General features: G+C 43.3%; 1 long non-coding RNA gene across 1 annotated transcript in view; it reads left to right on the top strand.

Annotated features, from left to right (window-relative positions):
• Nucleotides 1–26,088, top strand: part of LOC140479749 (uncharacterized) — a 200,721-nt gene that overhangs the window by 83,432 nt on the left and 91,201 nt on the right. The window contains exon 3 of the long non-coding RNA XR_011961114.1: nt 1,550–1,716. This is a non-coding gene — a long non-coding RNA (uncharacterized lncRNA). The remainder of the gene's footprint in view (nt 1–1,549; nt 1,717–26,088) is intronic.

Raw genomic sequence — 26,088 nt, 5'->3', positions numbered from 1 at the left:
CATGAAATGAAGTCATGCTGTAATTTTACATAATTTGCACAGTTATTTGCAATTGTTGGCATATAAATTTAACATGTCTATGCAAAAATGTTGGCAAGTTACTTTACACTTGATGATAATGGATTTTACAGAATGTACAGTGCATTCTACAAGACCACTAGACTGAGGGTAATGAGGGTAACGGTTAATCAATTGAACATCCATTTCCTGCCCATTTTGGAAGGGCACTGCAGACTGTGATCAGCACCAACTTGTTAAGGTTCTCTGAACATATTAAGTATGGCAACCAGGGTGTCAGCAACAGTTACACTCGTCGTATCTTTGACTTATCACGCAAAAGGGAGTTTGGTAAAACAGTCAGTGACTAGTGTGTAATTACGTCCTAGGATGTTGAAAATATCAATCATAGTCTTGTACCGGTGTCAGTGTCTTGTTGAATGAGTTCAGATATCATGACCACAAAACATTACCCAGAACCCCTCTGGACATAGGGAACATTAATGACTCTTTCATTTGTTCAGCGAAACGCCAGTCACGTTGAGTTATCTGATTAGATTCTCATCATGTAGAAAAGGTTTCTCACTATCTCTTACCAAGTTTGCCTCATTAGTGATATACCTCAGCCTTACAGCATCACTCCCATCTGATTCTCTCCCCAACTTACCAAGTGTATCATTCCCAGAATAACTCATCACTCAACAGATATTCAGCAAAAGGCTGCCATCCTCTGTAGCTTGTGCTATATTTAAAAGCCCGTTGTGCACCTGGACAAGAACTGTCAGTCTGGGGCTACCATGTATGAATCCTGGCATTAGCCCAGATATGGCAGACAGGGGTCCTGTTTTGTAGGCTGGGAACTTAATGTTCTTCTGAATGGGGTAAGTGCATGAAGTCACTGTGTCAGCGTTATTATGGGGTTCAAAGAATTGGAAAAAAAATGAAAATAAAGAGGAGCACCTAAATCAAGAGACATTTGGTTCAACGATAGGCTGAATTTTGCCCTTTTTTTTTGGCCAAGTGTTATTTTTGGGGAGTTTCATGGAGGGTTTCCCACCATGGCTCATCGGAACTTGTTTGATGGCGAATGTTTACATGATAATGTGAGAACCACCATCCTTCAGGTCCACCTGCAACTTTAGGTATTTTGTGTATTTTTCCCATACCAGCATCATAGTATGCCTAATCAAGATAATTTCCTTATTGGCCATTCCAAATAGCCACTGGTCTCTGACACTGTTTCCTGTTCAATTTGTGCCACTGAGTCTGTGTAACAAAGGCAGACAGCACACAAAAAAAAATGCACTGTCTTCTCTCATATTCCCACCTGCTTTTTTTTTCATTCTCAGTCATTGGTTGCTGGCATTACTGGGTAGGCCAGCATTCATTACCCATCCCTAATGGACAGTTAAGAATCAACCACATTTCACCAACTACCATGGTGGGGATTTGAACCATGTTTCCAGAACATTAACCTGGGCTTGTTATTTTACGAGTCTATGAACCATCATTTTCCCATGCTTTCAACTGCTCTCTCTTTCTCCTCTTTCAGGTCAAAGACATCTGGCTATCTCCAGTTGAAAGTGAATAGTTAAACTCAGTGCCACAACAATGTCTCACCAACCAGCATACAAAATGGCTTCCTCTTTTCTGCTTGTGGAATGTAACTGTGGTTATGGGGCGACATCACCACAATGGCTGAATTGAGAATTTACACAGGTAATTAATTACTGTTGAAAGTCTGTCCCAATGTTTATTGTCAATTATTTTGAAGAAGGGTCATGAATTAAAAAAGAATCAGTTATGTAACTGTGCATATAATTGTGTGTATACTTGGATGGAGTTTGAGATGCACATTTTAATTGCCTTAGACATTAGCTGGCCACAAACCAAGGAGAGACTGCAAAGATGAATCAAACCAATTCAATGAATAGAAGTTAATGTGCAGGGCTGTTGTCTGTTCCTGTTCACATTACAATTTAGCACAACTGACTTGAGTCTGCTATTTCTTGGCGGAAAACACAGCCAGTCTTGACAGTGAACCTAGGTTGGTGTTTTGCTATTCTTTAGTTTATCAGTTTTTAAAATTAACTTTCAGATTTTAGTCTGAACTGCAGCACAGTGAAATGTTTATGGTGTCACCTGAAAGATGATTCAAGGCCACACAATAGAACTTGCAGCCAAACTGAAGCAAAGAGAATATTCAGTTGACATTTTGTGCTTTTTAAAAAAATTACCTGGATAGTTGCTCAAGCAAAAACACACTCCACATGATAGGGAATGAAGATTTATTTATCTCCTGTTGATAGAAGCCAAACATGATGAAAATATGTAGATAAGACTTTGAGATGAGCATTGGTTGTAACCAGTGATGCTCATTTTTAATGGCTGTTAGATGAGCTCATCTTTATGCACCATATAATAATCACTCTTATTTCGTGAATATCAAGATTATATTAGCAATCCTTCATTCCATGGATTCATCCATGGCTATATTAATATTTAACTGAAGCCTCACATGAAATCCTCACATTTCCTTAAGATTTTGTGGCACACTTCATCATTGGCCCTCAAGTTGTGTTGGTATTTACCAATGGGGAGAAAGTGAAGACTGCAGATGCTGGAAATCAGAATCAAGAGTGTGTTGCTGGAAAAGCACAACAGATCAGGTAGCATCAGAGGAGCAGGAGAATCAACATTTCAGACATAAGCCCTTTTTAAGATATAAAGGGCTTATGCCCGAAACTTCAATTCTCCTGCTCCTCGGATGCTGCCTGGCCTGCTGTGCTTTTCCAGCACCACACTCTAGACTCTGGTATTTACCAATATTGATTTTCTTGCAAACATTTTGACTCCCTCCTGGGTAACATCGTCAGTGCTATGTAGGCTCCAGACGAGATGTTGTTGTTGTGATTTGCTCTGAATTTATACGATTCTGTTTGTTTTGGCAGGTGGTTCTACTTTCAGTTTTGTCTGTAGATGGGCATCTATTCTAATGTGTGTTTATTGAACCAATTCATGGATGTCAGGGCTCCTGAGATTGTCTTTGTTTAGCCTGTCCCTGTTTCATAATGTTATCCCAGTTGAATTGGTGTCCTTTCATTGTCAGTGTGTATTGCTATGAGGGAAGACTGGTAATGTTGTTTTGTTACAAGCTGATGCTTGTGTATTCTGGTGCCGAGTTTCCTGCCTGTTTGTCCTTTGTAATGTTTCTCGCAGTTACTGTGTAGTATTTTGCATGTTGTGGGCATTTATCCTGGATGGTAGCTGGTGAAGGATGGCTGCGTGCTGTCATTCTTCCCAGAGGATGGAGAAGTCTCGTTCTTAGTTCTAAGACATTTTTCTAATGTGGGGAGGGTGGTCAGTGTGTTTGGGCGGCGGAGGAGGTGGGGAGGGGTTGGAGGTGTCACACTGCCACCTTGGTTCTGTAAACAAACACGCTGAAATAGATCCCCATCTATAAGGCCACTGCAGTACAAAACCGGATGTAGAACCATCTGCCAAAACACACAGAACTGTATAAATTCAGACAGATCATAACAACAGTGCCTCATCCAGAGCCCACACACACTGAAGATGTTACTCAGGAGGGAGATGAAAAGTTTGCAAGAAAATCAACCAGCTCAGTGAAGCAGCCAACAACTTCAACTACAGATTTTCACGAAAGCCTTTAAGTGTTGAGTTCCTTTACAACAATGCTCCATGCATTTTTGGATGCTTAAGGATGTTTGCTGTTATGGAGGAGACTACCACTAAATGATATGGTTCAAGGATAAGAAATCTCCCTTTTGAGACTCTTATAATGAGAACTTCTTTTTTCTCTGAGGATTGCTAGTAACTGTTTTTCTCTTTATTACCTTGGGTCATTACTTTTAGTCAAGAGTGAGTTGAATAGATTTGAGATAAAAGGGAGTCAAGGCGGATAGATAGAGAATGGAGTTCAGACCACAACCAGATCAGCCATGAAAGTGGAAGTCAAAAGGACGAATGACCTCCACCGACACCCAAGTAGATTAGATTACTTACAGTATGGAAACAGGCCCTTCGTCCCAACAAGTCCACACTGACCTGCCGAAGCACAACCCTCTCAGACCCATTCCCCTACATTTACTCCTTCATCTAACACTACGGGCAACTTAGTATGGCCAATTCACCTAACCTGCACATTTTTGGACTGTGGGAGGAAACCGGAGCACCCGGAGGAGACCCACGCAGACATGGGGAGAATGTGCAAACTCCACACAGAGAGTTACCTGAGCGGGAATTGAACTCAGTGCTGTGAGGCAGCAGTGCTAACCACTGTGCCACCATGCTGCCTGTACTTAGATACTTTAGTAAATTTCATTGGACATTGTGTTTGTTTGAAAGCATCATTGAAGAACACGTTTTCCATCATGAATGTCCCCTTGCTCAACAATGTTTGAGTTCACTAATCTATCTGCACATTGGCCAGTGGGGATTTCATACAGTTCTTTGAAATCTGGTTGGTTTTTTTGGCATTGAGTCATATAAATATTAAACAGAAACAGGCTTTTAAACCGAATGGGTCTGTATTGCTGATTATCTCCCACAGAACCAATTTTCTTCCTGTGTAGTTCATTGAACCACAATCATGCATTGTCTCTGAAATTGCTGTGAAGATCAAAATATAATTCATGGCTTGGTTTCTGAACCTTGCATGATACAGTTATAGGTGTATGCACATCAGAAAATAAATTGCTTTAGATATGAAATTGTTAAATTCAGCACCTCAATTGTGGTAAATGAGCTGGCAGTCCATGTAAATTAAATGCAGAAATATGTCAGGTCAAATCAGACAAATGTCAGCTGAGTTCCATCAGTAGTGAAGAATGCAGAAAACAAGATGGGCAATAGTAGACCACGTTTCTGACCCACGAGGCAAAATCATTTATTGAAGGTCAAAACTCATGAATTGCTAAATAGCAGCTTCCACCAGGGCCAAGTCAATTGAAAAGGTTGTTGAACATTTCTCCCTGCAGGAGTTTTAGTTATAAAATCAACAAAACAGGACATAATTTTCAAGGGGTAGAAATCTGTTGAGTTTTCATTTCGTAAGAAAAGAGATTTTATAACCAATTGCAAAAGGGCTCTTAAAAGAAGTAAACATATGCCAAACATACAGAAAGATACTTTAATAAAGAATTTGATACTGTTAATTGAAAAATCCAGCCCATTTCTCAATTCCTTGCCTCTCTTGTAAACATTGAAGCATGCCCAGACACACACTCATTGGAACATCACACAAATGCCTTGTTTTCATCTGCAAGTTCGGAAAGAGGGTGTCAATGGGTGTTTAGGTGGCACAGTGGTCAGCATTACAGGTACAAGATCCTTTATCTGAAGTGCTCGAGACCAGCTGTTTTTTGGAATTTGGAATTTTTCGGTTTTCAGAATGTGACAGTTTAATGGTGAAATTTTTTAAACTCTTACTAGAGAAGCAGACTTCTAACTAAGAACGTGCTTGGCCATGACACCACGCCCCCTCCCCATGCCCTCCACATCGCACCTGAGTGACACGGAGTGGGTGTCGACTTGGGGATGTTCACAGAGAAACCCCAGGCTCGTTGGTGCTTAGCCATGCCCCTCCCCATGCGACATCTGAGTGACACACATCGAGTGGGTGTCAACTTGGGTTAACTGTTTGCTCATCAAACAACCTTGTTAATGAGAAAAAACCTTCACAAAAAACCTTCGGATTTTGGAGCTTTTTGGATGTTTGGAGAAAGGATCTTGTACCTATACTATCTCACAGTGCCACAGACCTGGATTTGCTTCTTGTATCAGATGACTGTCCATGTGGAGTTTGCATGTTCTCCCCATGTCTGTATGAGTTTCCTCCCACATTCCAAGGATGTGCAGGTTAGGTGAAATGGCCATGCAAAGTTTTCCTTGGTGTCCAGGATGTGCAGACAAAGTTAGGTTGGAGATGAGCAATTGTGTCAATTGTGGAGAATTTCAATTGTGTTGCTCAGTTGAGTTAACCATCTATTTGGCCATTTCTAATGCAGGGCCACAAATAAGATCCATAGTCTCTCCCTATACTTAGGGTTAGACACATTTGCAAAGAGTTTTGGGCAGCAGGGAATCAACCCATCAGAAGTTAAAACTCTTGGGTAATTTCCACTTATGCAGGATTTCTGCAGGGACCTGGTGTAAGTCTGGGAAACATCCTATCTCCAGTCATTTGGACAATGAAAAATTGGGCCTTTTTTTGTACACCAAGCATGGCAATGATATCCTAAGGTCAGTTGTTTGTTCTCAACAAATTGTTGATGTTTGCAAGGAAAAGGAATGGGAACTGAGCAGCAGGATAAACAGGAAAGTCTCAGAAAATCTGTTTCTTTGTTTTAGATCTCTGTCTGATCCACAGTTCCACATACTCTACTCCAAGTAAAGCAAAGAGACCAAATTCATCCCAGTCAGAACAGTGATTAGAATTCAGTCATGTTGGCACCAATTTAACACAGACCCATTTGAGCCAATTAATCCAAATGGATCTTTAGAGAGTCAGACTTATGACAATATATATTTTAGTGTCCATTTATAGACTTTATAATGCAAGATAATGAAAAAATGATTGAATTTATGAGGTAAAATACATAAAATAATGGTATCTAAATTCATTTAAAATGTGCACACATTTTGCTCTATGGCTTAATTTACAGATTACTAACTCAAGGGATTAAACAAGAATAAAACTGAACTCTCAAAACAGTCATCAATATTTTTCACTTGTAATTTTCTGAACATTTTCCTACAGGCCAAGTGATGGGAATTACATTGGAGAGGTGCTTGATGAACAGTGCAGGCTTGATAGGCCTATGGCTATGTAATGTAGATTTACATTTGGGATATCTTGCCATTAGATGTACATTTGGGCATATTGACAACAAGTAAAGGTACAGAGTCCTCCCTTAAAACCAGAACTGTAACTAGAAACATTTTGCAGTGTTGTAATGGATGTGATCAAGCTCAGCAAAAATCACAAGTTGTTAGATAAACGTTTCAAAAAATGTCTGAAGAATTTATTTATTGTTAGGGGTAATGTTGTTACATAAAATATTGCAGCAAATTAGCTGCAACAGCCTTGCAATTTAAAAAGAGCAGGAAAAATTATGATCTTCCCTGTGAGGATAATTAATGCTATAAACTATCTTAAGTGTGAAGTTATGGTAATAACAGTGGGTGAATTCAGTAGCAAAATTGTACTGAAAGAAAGACAGGGAAAGAAATATTGAATGAAGAGAGAGAAAAGAGCGTGAGGCGAGACAATATAAACAAAATGATACAATTTTAATGAGGCTGTGGGAGCAGAGACCGCTGGGAATTCAAACCTGCAATGCTTTCAAAATGGCAGGACAATTTGATATCTTAAAAAAAGTACATGAAATGCTATAAATGGAGATTAAAGCCTGGATTTTACAACAGCATCCCCGATTCCCTCTTAAAGTTACAGGTTGGGGGTGGGATGGGATTTTTAGGGCACTGACATCGGGTGAAATGGTAGGGGATATCTTGCCTATCATCAGGCAGTCTCTTCTGGTATTTTACAGTGACAGGGTAGAAAGTGGGAGGCCAATTCCATGCCACTGCCAGTCTCGTGGATGGGCACTTTGTCACCTGGGGAAGAGATAACCTCATTGATCAGCCCCCATGATCCATGGAGGACCTCCCCTAGAGCAAGTGCTGAGGCCTTCGAAAGACATCTTCCTCATTCCCCACATCCCAACTTTGCAATCAATCTATCACCTTCCCCGGTTCCCTCCCTACCCCGAGCCCTTTAATGAAAGACTGAACTTTGACATCATTGGCCCAAGGGGTAGTTGCAGTTGAAGAATTGTCTGCTGTTTGATTGGCCAGCAGCTGTAGGGGCAGGACATTTAGGCTGCGAGGGGAAAAAACCCATAACTGCTGGCAATTTATTGTCTGAACAATGTAAAATTAAACTGTGGATTCTGTCGTCGGAGAGGTGAGAGTCGCCTGATCTTCTGTTCACTACCTCCACGTCATGGCCATTGAGTCATGGATTTAGTAAAGGGAGGTCATGCCTGACAAACCTGTTGGAATTTTTTGAAGAGGTAACAAGTAGGTTAGACCAGGGAAACCCACTGGATGTGGTCTATCTAGACTTTCAAAAGGCCTTTGATAAGGTGCCACACGGGAGGCTGCTGAGCAAGGTGAGGGCCCATGGTGTTCAAGGTGAGCTGCTGGGATGGATTGAGGATTGGCTGTCTAACAGAAGGCAGAGAGTTGGGATAAAAGGTTCTTTTTCAGAATGGCAGCCGGTGACGAGCGGTGTCCCGCAGGGTTCGGTGCTGGGGCCACAGCTGTTCGCATTATATATTAATGATTTGGATGAGGGAACCGGGGGCATTCTAGCGAAGTTTGCCGATGATACGAAGTTAGGTGGACAGGCAGGTAGTACTGAGGAAGTGGGGAGGCTACAGAAGGATCTAGACAGGTTGGGAGAGTGGTCCAGGAAATGGCTGATGGAATTTAACGTGAGCAAGTGCGAGGTCTTGCACTTTGGCAAAAAGAATAAAAGCATGGACTACTTTCTAAATGGTGAGAAAATTAATAAAGCCAAAGCACAAAGGGATCTGGGAGTGCTAGTCGAGGATTCTCTAAAGGTAAACATGCAGGTTGAGTCCGTGATTAAGAAAGCGAATGCAATGTTGTCTCTTATCTCAAGAGGGTTGGAATATAAAAGCAGAGATGTACTACTAAGACTTTATAAAGCTCTGGTTAGGCCCCATTTGGAGTACTGTGTCCAGTTTTGGTCCCCACACCTCAGGAAGGACATACTGGCACTGGAACGTGTCCAGCGGAGATTCACACGGATGATCCCTGGAATGACAGATCTAGCATATAAGGAACGGCTGAGGATACTGGGATTGTATTCATTGGAGTTTAGAAGATTAAGGGGAGACTTAATAGAGACGTACAAAATAATACATGGCTTGGAAAAGGTGGAGGCTAGGAAATTGTTTCCGTCAGATGAGGAGACTAGGACCCGTGGACACAGCCTTAGAATTAGAGGGGGTCATTTCAGAACAGAAATGCGGAGACATTTCTTCAGCCAGACAGTGGTGGGCCTGTGGAATTCATTGCCACGGTGTGCAGTGGAAGCCGGGACGCTAAATGTCTTCAAGGCCGAGATGGATAGATTCTTGTTGTCTAGAGGAATTAAGGACTACGGGGAGAACGCTGGTAAGTGGAGCTGAAATGCGCATCAGCCATGATTGAATGGCAGAGTGGACTCGATGGGCCGAATGGCCTTACTTCCACTCCTATGTCTTATGGTCTTATGGAGTCCAAAAGTGATAAAGTTAAGCTAAAAGTTTATAAGTCAATATTTGGACTTTATTTTGGAAACTTTTAGGAGCTGCAGTAGGAATGTCAAGCCCTTGAGAATATTGTGCTGACCGAACTGTTAGGAGTAGAAAGGGAATCGGCAGGCAGTGCAGAGTTCTCCTTTGGTGGTTCCCCTCAACAACAAGTATACTATATTAGATACTGTTGGGGGGATGACTCACCATGGGTAAGCAATGGGGCACAGGTCTCTGGCACAGAGTTTGTCCCTGTTGTTCAGAGTGTAAGGGGGAAAAGGAGCAGAGCTTTAGTCACTTGGGACTCCATAGTTAGGGGGACAGATAGGAGGTTTTGTGGGAACAAGAGAAGCTCATGATTGGTGTGTTGCCTCCCAGGTGCCAGGGTTCATGATGTCTTTGATCATGTTTGCAGGATTCTTGAGGGGGAGGGGGAGCAGTCCCAAGTCATGGTCCATATAGGCACTAACAACTAACACTAGGTAGGAAGAAAGGTGGGGATCTAAGGTAGAAATTCAGGGAGCTAGGATGGAAGCTTAGAGCTAGAACAGAGTTATTATCTCTGGTTTGTTGCCCATGCCATGTGCGAGTAAAGCAAGGAACAGGGAGAGAGTGGAGCTGAACACGTGGCTGCAGGGATGGTGCAGGAGGGATGGTTTTGGATTCTTGGATAATTGGAGCTTTTGCTGGGGAAGGTGGGATCTCTACAAACAGGATGGTCTGCATCTGAACCAAAGGTGGGGGGTGGGGGGGGGGGGGGGGGTAGAAGTTAAACCAATGCAGCAGGGGGATGGGAACCTGAATTGTCATTCCAGTATACAGGATGTTGAGGGTAGTGAGGTCAGGGATAGGTTTACAAGGTCACGAGAGGACATCAGCAATTGGGATGTTGGTTTGGAATGTGTGTACTTCAATTCCAGGAACATCCAGAATAAGGTGGTGAACTTGCAGCATGGGTTGGTACCTGGGATTTCGATGTTGTGGCCATTTCAGAGACATGGGTAGAGCAGGGACAGGAATGATTGCTGCAGATTCCAAGATTTAGATGTTTTCGCAAGAACAGAGATGATGGTAAAAGAGGGGGCATGTGGAATTGTTAACCAAGGGTACGATTACAGCAGCTGAGATAATGTTTGAGGACTCATCCACTGATGTAGTTTGGGCTGGGGTTAGATACAGGAAAGGAGAGGTCACTCTGTTGAGAATTTTCTATAGTCTTCTGAATTGTTTCAGGGATGTAGAGGAAAGGATAGTAAGGATGATTCTCAATAGGAGAGAGAGTAATAGAGTAGTTGTTATAAGGAACTTTAACTTCTCCAATATTGAATGGGAATGCGATAATTCAAGTAGTTTAGATGGGTCAGTTTTTGTTCAATGCATGCAGGAGGGTTTTCTGACACAGGCCAACAAGGAGAGGTGCCATACTGGATTTGATACTGGGGAACGAACCTGGCCAGGTGTTAGATTTGGAGGTAGGTGAGCACTTTGGCAATAGTGACCATAATTCGGTTATGTTTACAATAGCAATGGGTAGGGATAGGTATATACTGCAGGGAAAGTGATATAACTGGGGGAAAGGCAATTATGGTGGGATTAGGCAAGACTTAGGATGCATAGGATGGGGAAGGAAACTGCATGGTTGGACAAACTTGAAATGTAGAGTTTATTCAAGGAACAGCTACTGCGGATCCTTGTAAAGTATATACCTATCAGGCAGGGAGGTAATTGTTGGGAGATGGAGTCATGGTTTACTAAAGAAGTTGAAGCTCTTGTCAAGAGGAAGAAGAAGACTTATGTGAAGATTAGGTGTGAAGGCTCAGTTAGGGGGCTTGAGAGTTATAAGTTAGTCAGCAAAGATCTAAAGAGAGGGCTATGAAGTACCAGGAGGGGACATGACAGGTTGTTGGTGAATAGGATCAAGGAAAACCCTAAGGCCTTCTATAGATATAACAGGAATAAAAGAATGACTAGAGTAAGATTAGGGCCAATTAAAGATAATAGTGGAAAGTTGTGTGTGAAATCTGAGGACATAGAGGAAGCGCTTAATGAATATTTTTCGTCATTGTCGACAGGAGTAGTGCCAGAAGACTGGAGGATAGCAAATGTTGTTCCTTTGTTTAGGAAGGGGAATCGGGACAACCCTGGTAATTATAGGCCAGAGAGCCTTACTTCGGTTGTGAGTAAGGTGTTGGAAAAGGTTATGAGATAAAGGATTTATAATAATCTGGAAAGGAATAATTTGATTAGGGATAATCAACATGGTTTTGTGAAGGGTAGGTCATGCCTCACTAGCCTTATTGAGTCTTCGAGAAGGTGGCAAAACACGTGGATTAAAGTAGAGTGGTTGATGTGATATATATGGACTTCAGTAAGGTGTTTGATAATGTTCCACATGATAGGCTGTTGCACAAAATACAGAGTTTCGGGATTTAAGCCATTTGGATCAAAAATTGGCTAGCTAAAAGAAGACAGAGGTGGTGGTTGATGGGAAATATTCACCCTGGAGCTCAGTTACCAGTGGTGTGCCGCAAGGATTTGTTTTGGGTCCACTGCTGTTTGTCTGGATATGGGTGAAGAAGGATGGGTTAGTAAACTTGCGGATGATACTAAAGTAAGCAGTGTTGTGGATAATGCCGAAGGATGTTATGGGTTAAAGAGGGACATAGATAAGATGCAGACCTGGGCTGAGAAGTAGCAAACGGAGTTTAATGCAGAAATGTGTGAGGTAGTTTATTTCAGAAGACAGAATGCAGAGCACTGGGCTATTGGTAAAATTCTTGGCAGTGTAGATGAACAGAGAAATCTCTGTGTCCTAGTGCATAAATCCCTGAAAGTTGAGAGGGTTGTTAAGAAAGCATATGGTGTGTTGGCGTTTATCGGTAGGGGGATTGAATTTCAGAGCCATGAGGTCATGCTTCAGCTGTACAACACACTAGTAAGACCGCACCTGGGGTATTGCAAGCAGCTCTGCTCGCCACATCATAGGAATGATGTGGAAGCATTGGAAAGGGTTCAGAGGAGATTTACTAGGATGTTGCCTGGTATAGAGGGAAGGTCTTATGAGGAAAGGCTGAGGGAACTGAGGCTGTTTTCATTGGAGAGAAGAAGGTTGAGAGGTGAATTAATCAAGACATATAAGATAATTAGAGGGTTAGATAGGGTGGACAGTGAGAGCCTTTTTCCACAGATGGTGAAGGCTAACATGAGAGGACATAGCTTTAAATTGAGGGCTGATAGATTTAGGACAGATATTAGCGGTAGTTTCTTCACACAGTAGTAGGGGCGTGGAACGGCCTGCCTGCAACAGTAGTAGACTCGCCGATGTTAAGGGCATTTAAATGGGCATTGAACATACAAATGGATAATAATGGAACAGTTTAGGTTAGATGGGCATCAGATTATTTTCACAGGTTGGCGTAACATTGAGGGCCAAAAGGCCTATACTGGGCTGTAATGTTCTATGTTCTATGCTAACAGAATGCTCCCAAGGCTGAGAAACCTCAGTGATTGGAGAGATGCTGGGATTGTTCTCTTTTTAAGAGTAAAGGTATTTCAGAGGACATTTCAGGATGGCATTGAAAATTTCACGAGTTTTTGATGGCGTAACTGAGGACAAATTAGGGCAGCACGGTGGCACAGTGGTTAGCACTGCTGCCTCACAGCACCAGAGACCTGGGTTCAATTCCCGACTCCGGTGACTGACTATGTGGAGTTTGCACATTCTCCCTATGTCTGCGTGGGTTTCCTCCAGGTGCTCCGGTTTCCTCCCACAGTCCAAAGATGTGCAAGTCAGGTGAATTGGCCATGCTAAATTACCTGTAGTGTTAGGTAAAGGGGTAAATGTAGGGAAATGGGTGGGTTGCGCTTCAGCAGGTCAGTGTGGACTTGTTGGGTCGAAGAGCCTGTTTCCACACTGTAAGTAATCTAATCTAAAATTGGGTTGAATGTTACTAGAAATCCACTCAGTGTCAATTTTGCCAATTGTCATGGAGAGTTTCTGTCATAGAGTCATAGAGATCTACAGCACAGAAACAGACTCTTCAGTCCAACATGTCCATGCTGACCAGATATCTCAACCTAATCTAGTCCCATTTGCCAGCACTTGGCTCATATCCCTCTAAACCCTTCCTATTCATATACACATCCAGATGCCTTTTAAATGTTTTAATTGTATCAGCCTCCACCACTTCCTCTGGCAGCTCATTTTCATATATGTACCACTGTCTCTGAAAAAGTTAGCCCTTAGGTCCCTTTTATATCTTTTCCCTCTCACCTTTAAACTTATGGCCTCTAGTTCTGGACTCCCCCATCCTCATGATTTTATAAACCTCTATAATGTCACCCCTCACCATCCAACACTCCAGCCTATGGGGCTATATAGGCCCTGAGAAGTTTCCTCGTGCTAACCTCTGCTACTTGCGTCGTTTAGCTATGTCCCTCATTCTGCTTGTCTCTCTTCCCTCTCACCAGGTGCAAAAGTACTTGCCACTGCGGGCACCTTCCAGGACTCCTGGCACTGGTGCCAGTTTTAAATCCTTGCCAGGTCAAGTGCTGCCAACCATGAGCTGGCCTTTGCTTTGCATGTAGTGGGAGGGAAATACTCCTGAGGTAACACAGAGATATGGCTGACATCTCATTGCAAATACAAATGTATGTTTGTATATGTATTGTAGCTTAAGAATCACGCTCCACAAGCTACATGTCATTAGCCAAATTCCATCTTCAAACTGTGTCTAAGGGAGGACTCCTGTCTCCAATACCCAGTGTAACGGAGCATCTACACATTGTTCAATGTGAGAACATCACTTACTGAAAAGCCTTCAAACAGTTGAACGCCTTCACTTTTATTCACCAACAGAAGAAAAGAGAAGGAAAAAGAAATCAAAGAAAACTTGCATTTGCTTTTGGAAATAAACATGGATTTCTTACCTTTTGGGCAACAGTGAATGGACAATCAAATAATAATCACTGCATCCAGCCCACAGTTAGTCAACTGAATCTTTCTTGGCTTGTTACGCTTGACTCTGCAGCACTCCATCATGCTTAAGGTGACATTTCTCCTCCGCAATGCTCTCATTTTCCACCTCAATCGACAGCTTCCACTCTCACAGCTCATCTGGAGGAAATGGTATAGAGATCAATGAACTCTGGACCTCCTAGACTCTGGGCCTCCTGGACTCTGGGCCTCCTGGACTCTGGGCTTCCTGGACTCTGGGCTTCCTGGACTCTGGGCCTCCTGGGCTCTGGGACTCCTGGACTCTGGGCCTCCTGGACTCCGGGCCTCCTGGACTCCGGGCCTCCTGGACTCCGGGCCTCCTGGACTCCGGGACTCTGGGACTCCGGGCCTCCTGGACTCCGAGACTCTGGGCATCCTTGGACTTGTTGGCCCAAAGGGCCTGTTTCCACACTGTAACGTAATCTAATCCTAGACTCCGGGACTCTGGGCCTCCTGGACTCCGGGCCTCCTGGACTCCGGGCCTCTTAGACTCTGGGACTCTGGGCCTACTGGACTCTGGGACTCCTGGACTCTGGGACTCCTAGACTTCGGGCCTTCTGGACTCTGGAACTCGGGGTCTCCGGGACTCCTGGACTCCGGGACTCCTGGACTCTGGGTCTCCTGGACTCTGGGTCTCCTGGACTCTGGGCCTACTGGACTCCTGGACTCTGGGTCTCCTGGACTCTGGGCCTCCTGGACTCCGGGCCTCCAGGCCTCCTGGATGCTGGGGCTCCTGGACTCCTGGACTCTGGCCCTCCTGGACTCTGGGACTCCTGGACTCTGGGATTCTGGGCCTCCTGGACTCTGGGACTCCTGGACTCTGGGATTCTGGGCCTCCTGGACTCTGGGACTCCTAGACTCCGGGCCTCCTGGACTCCACGACTCTGGGTCTCTGGGCCTCCTGGACTCTGGGACTCCTGGACTCCTGAACTCCGAGCCTCCTGGACTCCGGGCCTCCTGGACTCTGGGACTCCTGGACTCTGGCACTCCGGGACTCTGGCCCTCCTGGACTCTGGGACTCCTGGCCTCCTGGCCTCCGGGACTCTGGGCCTCCTGGACTCCGGACCTCCTGGACTCCGGGCCTTCTGGACTCCTGGACTCCAGGCCTCCTGGTCTCTGGCCCTCCTGGACTCTGGACCTCCTGGACTCCGGGCCTCCTGGACTTCGGGCCTCCTGGACTCCGGGACTCCGGGACTCTGGGCCTCCTGGACTCCGGGACCCTGGGTCTCTGGTCCTCTTGGACTCCGGGACTCTGGGCCTCCTGGACTCCGGGCCTCCTAGACTCTGGGACTCTGGGACTCCAGGACTCTGGGTCTCTTGGACTCCGGGACTCTGGGCCTCCTGGACTCCGGGCCTCCTGGACTCCGGGCCTCCTGAGCTCCTGGACTCTGGGCCTCCGGGACTCTGGGCCATCCTGAGGGGGACTTGAGCTGCAACCTCTCCCCTTAGAGGCTGTTTAGCAGCTTCTGACCCTGGGATTGCTGGAACATCTACTTCCTTGCCCATTGCTCTGCATCTTCACTGAATCAGAGCAACAGTGATGATTATCTGTGCTGTGGCTGAAACCACTTGCTGTGGTTCCAATGGACCTGTGTGGGCAATACCAGAAATAATGCAGGTCCTGAGTAATATTAGCAGTCAGTGTTCACAAATGTCAATTTAGCGGAGTCTTGACTGGGGGATGTGGAGGACTCTGACATCCATGCAATGTGGACCTTTCATGTAAGGTCTTTATTCAAATGAATGCAGTGCATGCTACATCACACAAAAACATAGGAGATTGTAAGTGCAGTGTAATTACTGTTACCTTAATTCCCCCTACCCCACTTTACTCTAGAAAGGCAACCTAGAATGTAATAGCATGTTGGTGAAACTTCTAGCTCAGGGCGAGAGGAAATCACTGTTTGTGAACAATGGCCCATAGGTGCCACTTTCAAGGTTGCCTGTAGTTATTCTGCTTCACAGTGGTGCCTATCTTCGATGGTCAATGTCAAGGTCAAGATTGCTTGTGACCAGCTTTTATATCGCACACAATTGGATACCACTTATATTTCACATGCAGGTTACTTTTGAATACAGATGATGTCAACCTGGACTGAGAGAGTGCAAATTGCCCCTTTCAAGATCCTCACATCACTCACTCGTATAGCCTGTGTGCTCAGTTGAAGAAAATAACACTTATTCTGCCCACTCTGGGTGTGGTGGCAGCCATCTTCCATTCTCCAGTGTGCATTTACAATTCACATGAGTATGTATGATGAAGCAGGTAGAGTGAGCTGCAGGCTCAGCCTGGTGAGCAAAGCCCTCCCCCCAAATCTCCATGTCCCTTTCTCCCTTGCATTCCCTGTCGAGGCCAATACTGAGCCTCCACATTTGAACATACCTCCTTTGAATTACAACTTCACCTCCCAGCATTACCCAACTGATCCCTAGTCTGACAGCTCAGACAAACTGATCATCATGCTGCACTGTCAACCAAAGGGTAGTGGTGGCCATAGTCATGCACTCATACAGTGATATAGCACAGAGGAGGCCCTTGGAGCCATCGAGTTTGCGCCAACCCATCTACACTAATCCCACTTTTCAGCACTTAGTCCATAGCTTGAATGTTATGATATTTCAAACAGGTATCCACTTACTGGATTTTACTTCATTCACTGATTTTGGCATCACTGACCAGTTCAGCATCTAATGCCCATCTCTAATTGCCTGGGGAACAGTTAAGAGTCAACCACATTGCTGTGGGTCTGGAGTCACATGTAGGCCTGACCAGGCAAGGACAGTAGTTTCCTTCCCTGAAGGACACTAGTGAACCAGTTGGGTTTTTTCTCATGATACTCGGCAATGGTTTTGTGGCCACCATTAGATTCAAATTTTGACTGAATTCAAATTCCACCATTTGGCATGGCCTAATGACAAACCCAGGTCCCCAGAACATTATGTGGGTTTCTGGATTGTTAGTCCAAGGACAATATGGCAGTGCATTCCAGACTCCCATCATCCCCGGCACATTTCTTTTAATCATCCCTCTCGCACCTTGAACCTGTGCCGCCTAGTAATTGACCCCTTCACCCTGAGAAAAAGCCTTAGACTTTGCATTCTATCCATGCCATTCACAATCTTATAAACTTCTATAAGGTTGCCCCCTCAACCTCCTGCATTCCAATGAAAACAAACCCTTCATAGCTAAAATCCCCCATACCAGGCAACACCCTGGTAAACCTTTTCTGTACCCTCTCCAAAGCATCCACATACATGTGGTAGTGTGATGACAGAACTGTATACAATATTCCAAGTGTGGCCTATTCAACTTCTATAAAGCTACAGCATAAACCTGTCTATCCTTATACTCAATGCCCCTTTTAGTGAAGGCAAGGATGTCATAGGTCATTTTTATTACCTCAGCCACCTGCACTCCCACCTTCAGTGATCTGTGAACCTGTTCACTCAGATCCCTCTGCATATCAATATTTCTAAGGGTTCTGCCATTCACTGTATAATTTCCACCAGTACTTAACCTTCCAAAATACATCACCTCGTATGTGTCCAGATTAAACTCCATCTACCATTTTTCTGTCCATGCTTCCAATTGATCTATATCCTGCTGTATCCTTTGACAATCCTCCTCACCAATGGCAACTTCACCAGTCTTTGTATCATCTGCAAACTTACTAAGTAGACCAACTACGTTTTCCTCCAGATCATTTATGTAGATCACGAACAGTAGAGGTCCAGCACTGATTCCTGTAGAACACCACTAGTCACAGCCCTCCATTCCGAAAAGCATCCTTCCACTGCTACCCTTTGTCTCCTATGACTAAGCCAGTTCTATATCCATCTTGCCAGCTCACTCCTGATACCATATGACTTCACCTTTTGTACCAGTCTGCCATGAGGGGCCTTGTCAAAGGCTTTATTGAAGCCCGTGTAGACAACATCAACCACTTTTCTCTCATCAATCATCTTCATCACCTCCTCAAAAAACCCAATCAAGTTAGTGAGACATGACCTCCTCTGCACAAAACCATGTTGTTTATCGCCAATAAATCCATTGGCTTCTAAATGCTTATCGATCTTATCCCTCAGAATCTTTTCCAATAATTTCCCTGCCACTGTCATGAGACTCACAGGTCTATAATTTCCTAGATTATCCCTGCTATCCTTTTTAAACAATAGGACAAATTAACTACTCTCCAGTCGTCTGGGACCTCATCTGTGGCCAAAAAGGATACAAAGCTGTCTGTCAATGCTCCAGCAATTTGTTCTCTTGCCTCCCTCAATATTTTGAGATAGATCCCATCAGGACCCGAGGACTTATCTACCTTAATATTTTTTAAGATGTGCAGCACCTCTTCCTTTTTAATTGCAACTTGGCTTAGAAATTCAACACTCCCTTCCCTGAGATCATCCTCCATCAATTCCCTCTCCTGGGTGAATACTGATACAAAGTAATCATTGAAGACCTCACCTAGCTCTTCTGGCTCCACACAGACACTCCCTCCTTTGTCCTGGTGAATCTCCTCTGCAGCCCCTCCAGTGCAATCACATCCTTCCTAGACTGTGATGATCAGAACTTCACACAGTGCACCAGCTGTGGCCAAACCAAAGTTTTGTACAGTTGAAACATAACTTCTGTCCTCTTGCAATCTATGCCACAACTGATTAAAGGCAAATGTCTGATATGTCTCCTTAACTAGCCTATTAACCTGCCCTATCACCTTCAAGCTGATGCCAATCCCATCCATGATGTCACCCCTCAGCAGTTACCAGTGGCTCCCTAAGCTCTGTCATCTCATACTCTTACACCCTGAATGTCCCACCCCCCCCCCCCCTTCACAATTATTGTCCCATCTGTATCCCAGCATGAAGCTTCCAATCCTCAGAATTAACTTCCCCAACCTCCCGAGGAGAGTCACGTCCCCTGATAACTTGCCCTGCCCTGACTCTGCTGAACCAGGGACTGACTGTGGACAAACAGCATTGACTGGATGGTTGACCAGACCCTTGCCAATGTTCTCTCTAATTATTTTTACTGCTGTACAGAACTCTAAGGTCCATGCATGAAAGCCAATGTGCTAACAGTCTGACCAACATGTACCAAGCCTCTGAGCAGCTGATGGCCATATGGCTACACAGCTTGGGGGTAATATTTGTCTGAGACTGATCAGAGTGCACTTTCCTGTCTGACTTACTGTGACTCCTTGCACTGGTCGCACTAATCCTGCACTACTGTCCATGGCGCACTCCCCAGAATGTAGCGAATCCTTGACCCTGGAAGCCCTGAGCAGTCGACTGAACATGTCCAAACCTCTGGACTGAATATACCACCACCCACCCTGACTGAAGGCTGTCACCCTTGACCTGACTGAGGACTATTCCCTTCAAACGTCAAGACACAGCCACTTGTTTGTTGCCATTGGCACACATTGCAGGTATGAGATTGACATAGCATGATGCTGTACAGCAACATAGGCACCCCTTGACTGATCACTGCTGACAAACTTGATGTACCACCTGGCTCTCCAGTCTGCACTAAACAGCCAAGAAAGAGGGAAGGTGTGTCAACTTTTAAGCTCTGGCTGAGGGATTAAGGTGCTAAAAGATGAGTTAAGGCAAGGTAGAGGTCCTGTGGTGCAAAGCGAGAGCAGTAAGGAAGCCCCGAGATGCAAGTTGCTGGGATTCCTGAGATGTGCATCTGTGTCTTTGTGCAAAGTCTCCTGACATAGCACTACAACGAAAGGTACTGATGTACGCTAAAATGTAGCATTACAGTGCAGAACCAATTGTAAGTGGATTAAAAATGTGCTATGACGATGCGATGAGGCTGGTCTGTGTCAGATATTAATGTCCCAGAACAGAATGCCTGCATGGTCAATGCCTGTAGAAAGTGTCCTGAGATGTTGAAGAAATTGTTCAAGGTGGAGACCCAGTGGAGTAAGCAGGGACTCACCCAGAGTGATCTTTCATGTCAGGAATTGTCGCTGTCTAGTTTTTATCCAGTGGGTGGGAAAATGGGAAACTGCAAATGAATGTGGTGAGAACAGGTATTTATGGAATGGAAATGGATACAGATAAACTTCTCGTCACTGAAGAGTGAGATTCTTCACTCTCTGTTCAGAACTTGATTGGAGAATTCCTTTTTTGTTTTTCTCAGTGTCGATTTTCCCAGCAGACTGATCAATGCCCAAGTTGTTTGGGGGGAATGGGAAGATCCTGCCCACTGTTCTTGTGATGGGATGGTTAGAAACCAAAGGTTGCAGACTTAGAATAGATAGCAAATGAATCAGGAAAATTCTGAAAATAATTTTATTCACACATCTGGAATGCATTACCCAAAAAGGTGGTGGAAGTTCATTCAGTCACAGGGGATTTGAATAAATACTTGAAAAACGAAAGGAATATAATTTCAGTTTTATGAAGAAAGAACAGAGGAACTGTCTTGGGCTGTTTTCCAAAAGCTGAGATGGATATGATGAAAAAGGAACTCCCCTTGTGTGTTACAGGATTTTGTGACACCATGTCTCAATAAATTGACATCTGAGAAAGATTTTCAGATGATGTCTGTGAATAACAAATGATCGGGGTACTGCTATAGATACGGACTTCGACAGCAGATGGTAATGATGGTCTCTCTCTAGTGAAATAAAGTGATTAAATAAAGGGCATCTTTCCATCCATGCAAATTTTAACTTAAAATTGAAGTGAGGACATAGTTGCATGACAGCACCAGAATACAGGATCTAGCTTTTCACATTTTTTTTATCATATGTATCTTTCAATTCTCATTAAAATGTGACATGACTGTCTGGTTATAGATTCTGTTTCTTTGCTCCAGTTTCTCCACTCAAAAATAGATTTTGTTTTAAAATTGGCAGTAACCTCAAACTACCTTCTACACTGCGTGCATTAGAGAGCTATCCAGCAATTGGTCATTTTTCAAATACATGAATCAATTAGTAATCACCATTCTCAATATCCTAATGCCAGAGACTTGTTAAAAGTGTTGAGTTTATATTTGAATTGTCTGCAACAATGGGCTAATGAGTCAGCAGTTGATTTGATTTGCCTTGGTTCTTTATGTTTTGACATTTTTACAAAGAAGTGTTAATAACTCTGCACAAACTCGACAAGACATCTGGGAGCCTAAACACCAATGAAAACAATCTCCTTAACTTGTGTGAATTGTGTGATAAACAGCATAAGAATTGAGAAAGAAGAGTAAATTAGAGTAGGTAATTCAATGAATAAACAGACACTGACATATGAATTGCGAGTAAAAGAAAAATAACATTTATTTTAACATTTATCTCCAACACTACTTAAAACATGAAGGTTTAAGGCTACACACTTATAACACCAATTTTCAATGCAAGATAAATTAGTTGACAGTATAGGTTGGCTGCAAGAAAATTTAGTTTGATAAAGAATCCCTTTCTTTGGGAAACACCTTTTCCCAGCCCTAAGATATGTACATTTTAGAAGGAAACATTTTAATCAGGTTTTCTTGAGTTGAGGGCAGGATGAGTTTATTAGATACTAAAATGCAAGTAAAGATAATAAAATGTGACATAATTACATGCAGATTAGAAATCATTGACACGTCGGTGACAAATAAGTTATGAAACATTGCATCATCAGGGTCGGTGATTCCAGAGTCCTGACTTTGTGCAGCTATTTGGAGATTCTTGGTTCAGCAACTAGCTGGAAAGAGTTTGTCCAGTTTCTTCAAACAGCAGCATTTCTGACTTACCTTGTTTTCAGCCATCACAGACAAACTTTATTTATTCTTACCTTCATACACAGGGGTGTCAAGTGAAAATCTTTAACTATGTCCTTTCGTGGCACAGTGGAACTTGAACCACAAGGTAGTACCATGGGCACACCAACATGCCAACTCTCTAGGACACAGAGGCTTAGGTTGTCAGTTAGTTTTTAATCATTTTCTTCTCTATTCCTGGAAGTGTATGCACATATGTGTCTTTCTCCCAGAAATGCCTTTCTTTTAACTCCTATCACATTCACAGCCCATGGGAGGTCATAGTTCAGTTTTTCAATATATCGCTCACTTTGAAATGTTACTGCTTCAAGCTGTCTTGATGTTCTTTGGGTTGTGACATTCCATTATTCCTTCTCATATTCCCTATAATGTACACAGGATGTTAGATATCCACTGATATTATATTCCTGTTGGTTTGTATGTTTCTCTTTTTAGACAATTTACAAGTTCAGGATGTCTCTAAATAATTTGTGGTTATGATTTATTTTCATAAAAGTATTTAAGACACATCACAACATTAAAAAGGTACTTAGGCTGAAATGGACATGACTTACATTTTTGTGCTGAGTTTAGCTTGTATCCACTGCACAAATACAGTATATTCATGGTTTTCAATGCTGAGAAGAGGGCAAGATGCAATTTTCTAGAGACAACAGCAGTGTGGTACATCACATATAGTAACTTCTAAATTGCCAAATTGCAGCTGCTCCTGCCCTGATGTTCCATTTGAACATGGAAACAGTGAGCATTATCAAAATGCCTCTGTTTTGAGTGTGACGTACAGCTCAAAGTAATGACAACTGGATCTGCCTAGCATTAGCAAGTCTAAGCAGACTGAGCGTCCGGCCTGTTAGGAGTGGTGAAGAACTGGCACAATTTGAAAATAGACTGAACTAGCAGTGACGGTGAAGTTCATTCAATTTAAATAAATTACGTCTAGATCATCACATTTTGGATTTTAAAACCATGTGCTGTTTTGAAATGGCATGTGATTTGCAGTTCCAGACTATGGTTTGTAACTCAGCTTTTTCAATTTGTTTATGTGCCCATGAATTGAGGATCCTTTATTCCAATGCTGTGATAAAATACTTAACACCCATTGCCAGAAAGGAGTGACATAAATTTGGGTATGGAATGTGACAGCCATGGCCGGTTGAAGACAATTAGTCAGATATATCTGTCAGTTCAGTTTTCCCTGCCTGGTCTGGAAACCATGTTTTGACATGTCTTATTTTTGATTGCAGAGCATAATGGTTTTGATTTTTGTGCAAGGAAATAAGCTTTCTTGATGAGCTTAAAACAGCAAAATAGACTGAAAGCTACTGTTGCCAATAGCAGCAAATCCACACTCCATATTCAGCCTGTCAAAATAAATCATTGAACCCACCTGTTGTTTAACTATTGGAATTAGATCATTTATCTTCACATTTAACATATCTCTATCCCATCCAAGAGATTGTTTGTTGGCATTACAACAGAACTGTTTTCGAGTAGAGACAAACTGAACATCGAAATTTTCTCAGGTCATGTCCTAGATCCCAATAGAAAATAAATCTCCAACCTTTAATTTTTCGAATCCTCCTTCACCTAAGAAAGTACTGGAAGAATTGCTACACAAATATCCTCAAACCACAGCCAGTGGTTAGACTGATACTTAAGCATGGAAAGCAGATAAAGGATCAACGCTCATTAAATCACAGTTAAAAATCACACAGCACCAGGTTATAGTCCAACAGGTTTGTTTGGAAGCACTAGCTTTTGGAGGGCTGCTGATCCACCCGATGAAGGAGCAGCGCTCCGAAAGCTAGTGCTTCCAAATAAACCTGCTGGACTCTAACCTGGTGTCGTGTGATTTTTAACTTTGTCCACCCCAGTCCAACACCGGCACCTCCAAGTCATCATTAAATCACATAAGCTGAAGGAAGTAAAACATTCCCTGGTCGGGTGAAATCAACTTATTAAAATCTGAATCTTGAAGACAGCTCATTGAAGAAATATATCATTCCTTATATTGATATCTCTTCTCTAGAACAGGTCAGAGCTGCTGAGAAATAATAAGTGACCAGGTGTCTCTAGATCTCTGTGCTTCATTGATCTAGATGCCAACAAGGCTCTGAAGGGCTGAATTGTAACACATGAATCAGATTGGCCCAAAAGATTGAGGAGGTTTCTAAGTCATGGGAGCTGTGAGTTCAAATCCCACTGCAGATATCTGAGTACATCAGCGAGATTAAGGCACTCGTGCATAATGGAGTGAAAGAGTGCTGCTCTATTGGAGATGTTGGGAGATGTAAAACCGAAGCTGTGTCTGACATTTGTGGTAATGTAATATTGTTTAAGAGGAGGGGAATTCCCTTGTGCGTAGTGCACCTGTCGTCCAACATGCCAAAAAGAAAGGCTATCTAGTCATCATCATCACATTACTGTTTGCATAAGCTTGCTCTTTGTGAATTGGTAGCTGTGTTTCCTTTATTGCAATCGTGACTGCACATCAAAATTATTGAAGAAGCCATGAGTAAAGTCAGTGTGCTTACCTATAATGCCAAGATGACCCCTATGCTTGTACGGACAGAAGCCATGACTTTAGCTGCTTGTGACAGGCTGTAGGAAGAGCATGTGCTAGGCTATGCCTGTTGCCCTCACCATCCGGTCCCCTCACAGTCATTACCAAAGAAGGAATGATCCATTTTCTCATCCAGATATGAAAATGACCAGCAAAATGGCCACCAGCACATGGGGCCTGCAGTGTCAATTAGCCATTCTCCTGAGTCCTCATTGCTCCACCTGGTGGCGGTCTTCACAATAATCACGACCAAGTGAAATACAGAATTGAAGTGAAAAGGGCAACATGCAGAAAACAGTCAAAATTCTCTCACACTAACTCTATGCAAAGTGTATTTTCCTCCTCTTAAGTGGAATTTCAAGATGTTTCAAGTATGTTGAGATAGTCACATATCAGGGAAAAGAATGTTGAGTTGCTGAATGTATTCTGATTTCCTGCTCGTAAAATTAAAGCCAACCTTGCCATTCTGTCATTGTTAACTGATTATTTTGACAACACACTGACATGCAGATTTCATTTGATGTCACAATTCGTTCAGCCATGTCACTGAAAAAAAAAGTAATGTGCCAAGTTTATAAAGAAGGCAGTGCTATTTTGTTGTTTTTGTGTGAAGAACAGCAGAGGACTTTTGATTTTCTCATCAAATTTAGACTTCTCCATGCTCTGAATCAAAAGGGGAGACATTTTCATTGACAAAAAAACACAAGAGGGATGGGGTTGGTGAGACATAAAACGATGTTCAAACCCTAAACCTGACTCCAACCACAACCAGTTTTGAACAAACCAACAGATGCAGTATGTGGATGTCACTGACTAGGTTAGCACTTAAAGCCCATCCCAATTGTCCTTGAGAAGGTGGCAGTTAGCTGCCTTGACCTACAGTGCTGATGGGATGAGAGTTTTCCAGTTTGATTCAGTGACAGGGAAGGAATGGCCATGTTGTTCCATGTTAGCATAGAAGGAACTTACAGATGGTGTTGTTGCCATGTGTCCGCTGCCCTTTTCGCTCGAGGTGGCAGAGATCATGAATTTGGAAAGTGCACTAAAAGGAAGTTTGAAGAATTGCTGCATTACATCTACTATATAGATCACAGCATTGTCACTGCATCGGTGGTGGGTTGAGCCAATGTTTCAGATGATGGATAATCTGACAATCAACAGGCTGCTTTGTCCTTAATAGTGACAATCCTCTTGAGCTTTTTAGATCTATACTCATCCAGGCAAATTCCATCACATGCTTGACTTGTGCCTTGTAGAGGTTGACAGGCTTTGGGAAACAGAGGGTGAGTTACTTACCACAGACTCCTTGCTTCTGCCCTGCGCTGATACCCATAACTTGTATATCATTGACCAGAACTGAACTGGAGCAATGATAATCCCCAGAATGCTGGCAGTGGGGGATTCA

Source organism: Chiloscyllium punctatum, chromosome 7 (assembly GCF_047496795.1).
Source record: "Chiloscyllium punctatum isolate Juve2018m chromosome 7, sChiPun1.3, whole genome shotgun sequence".
NCBI lineage: Eukaryota > Metazoa > Chordata > Chondrichthyes > Orectolobiformes > Hemiscylliidae > Chiloscyllium > Chiloscyllium punctatum.
The sequence above is the reverse complement of the archived record's forward strand: the minus strand, read 5'-3'. Positions and strand labels throughout refer to the sequence as shown.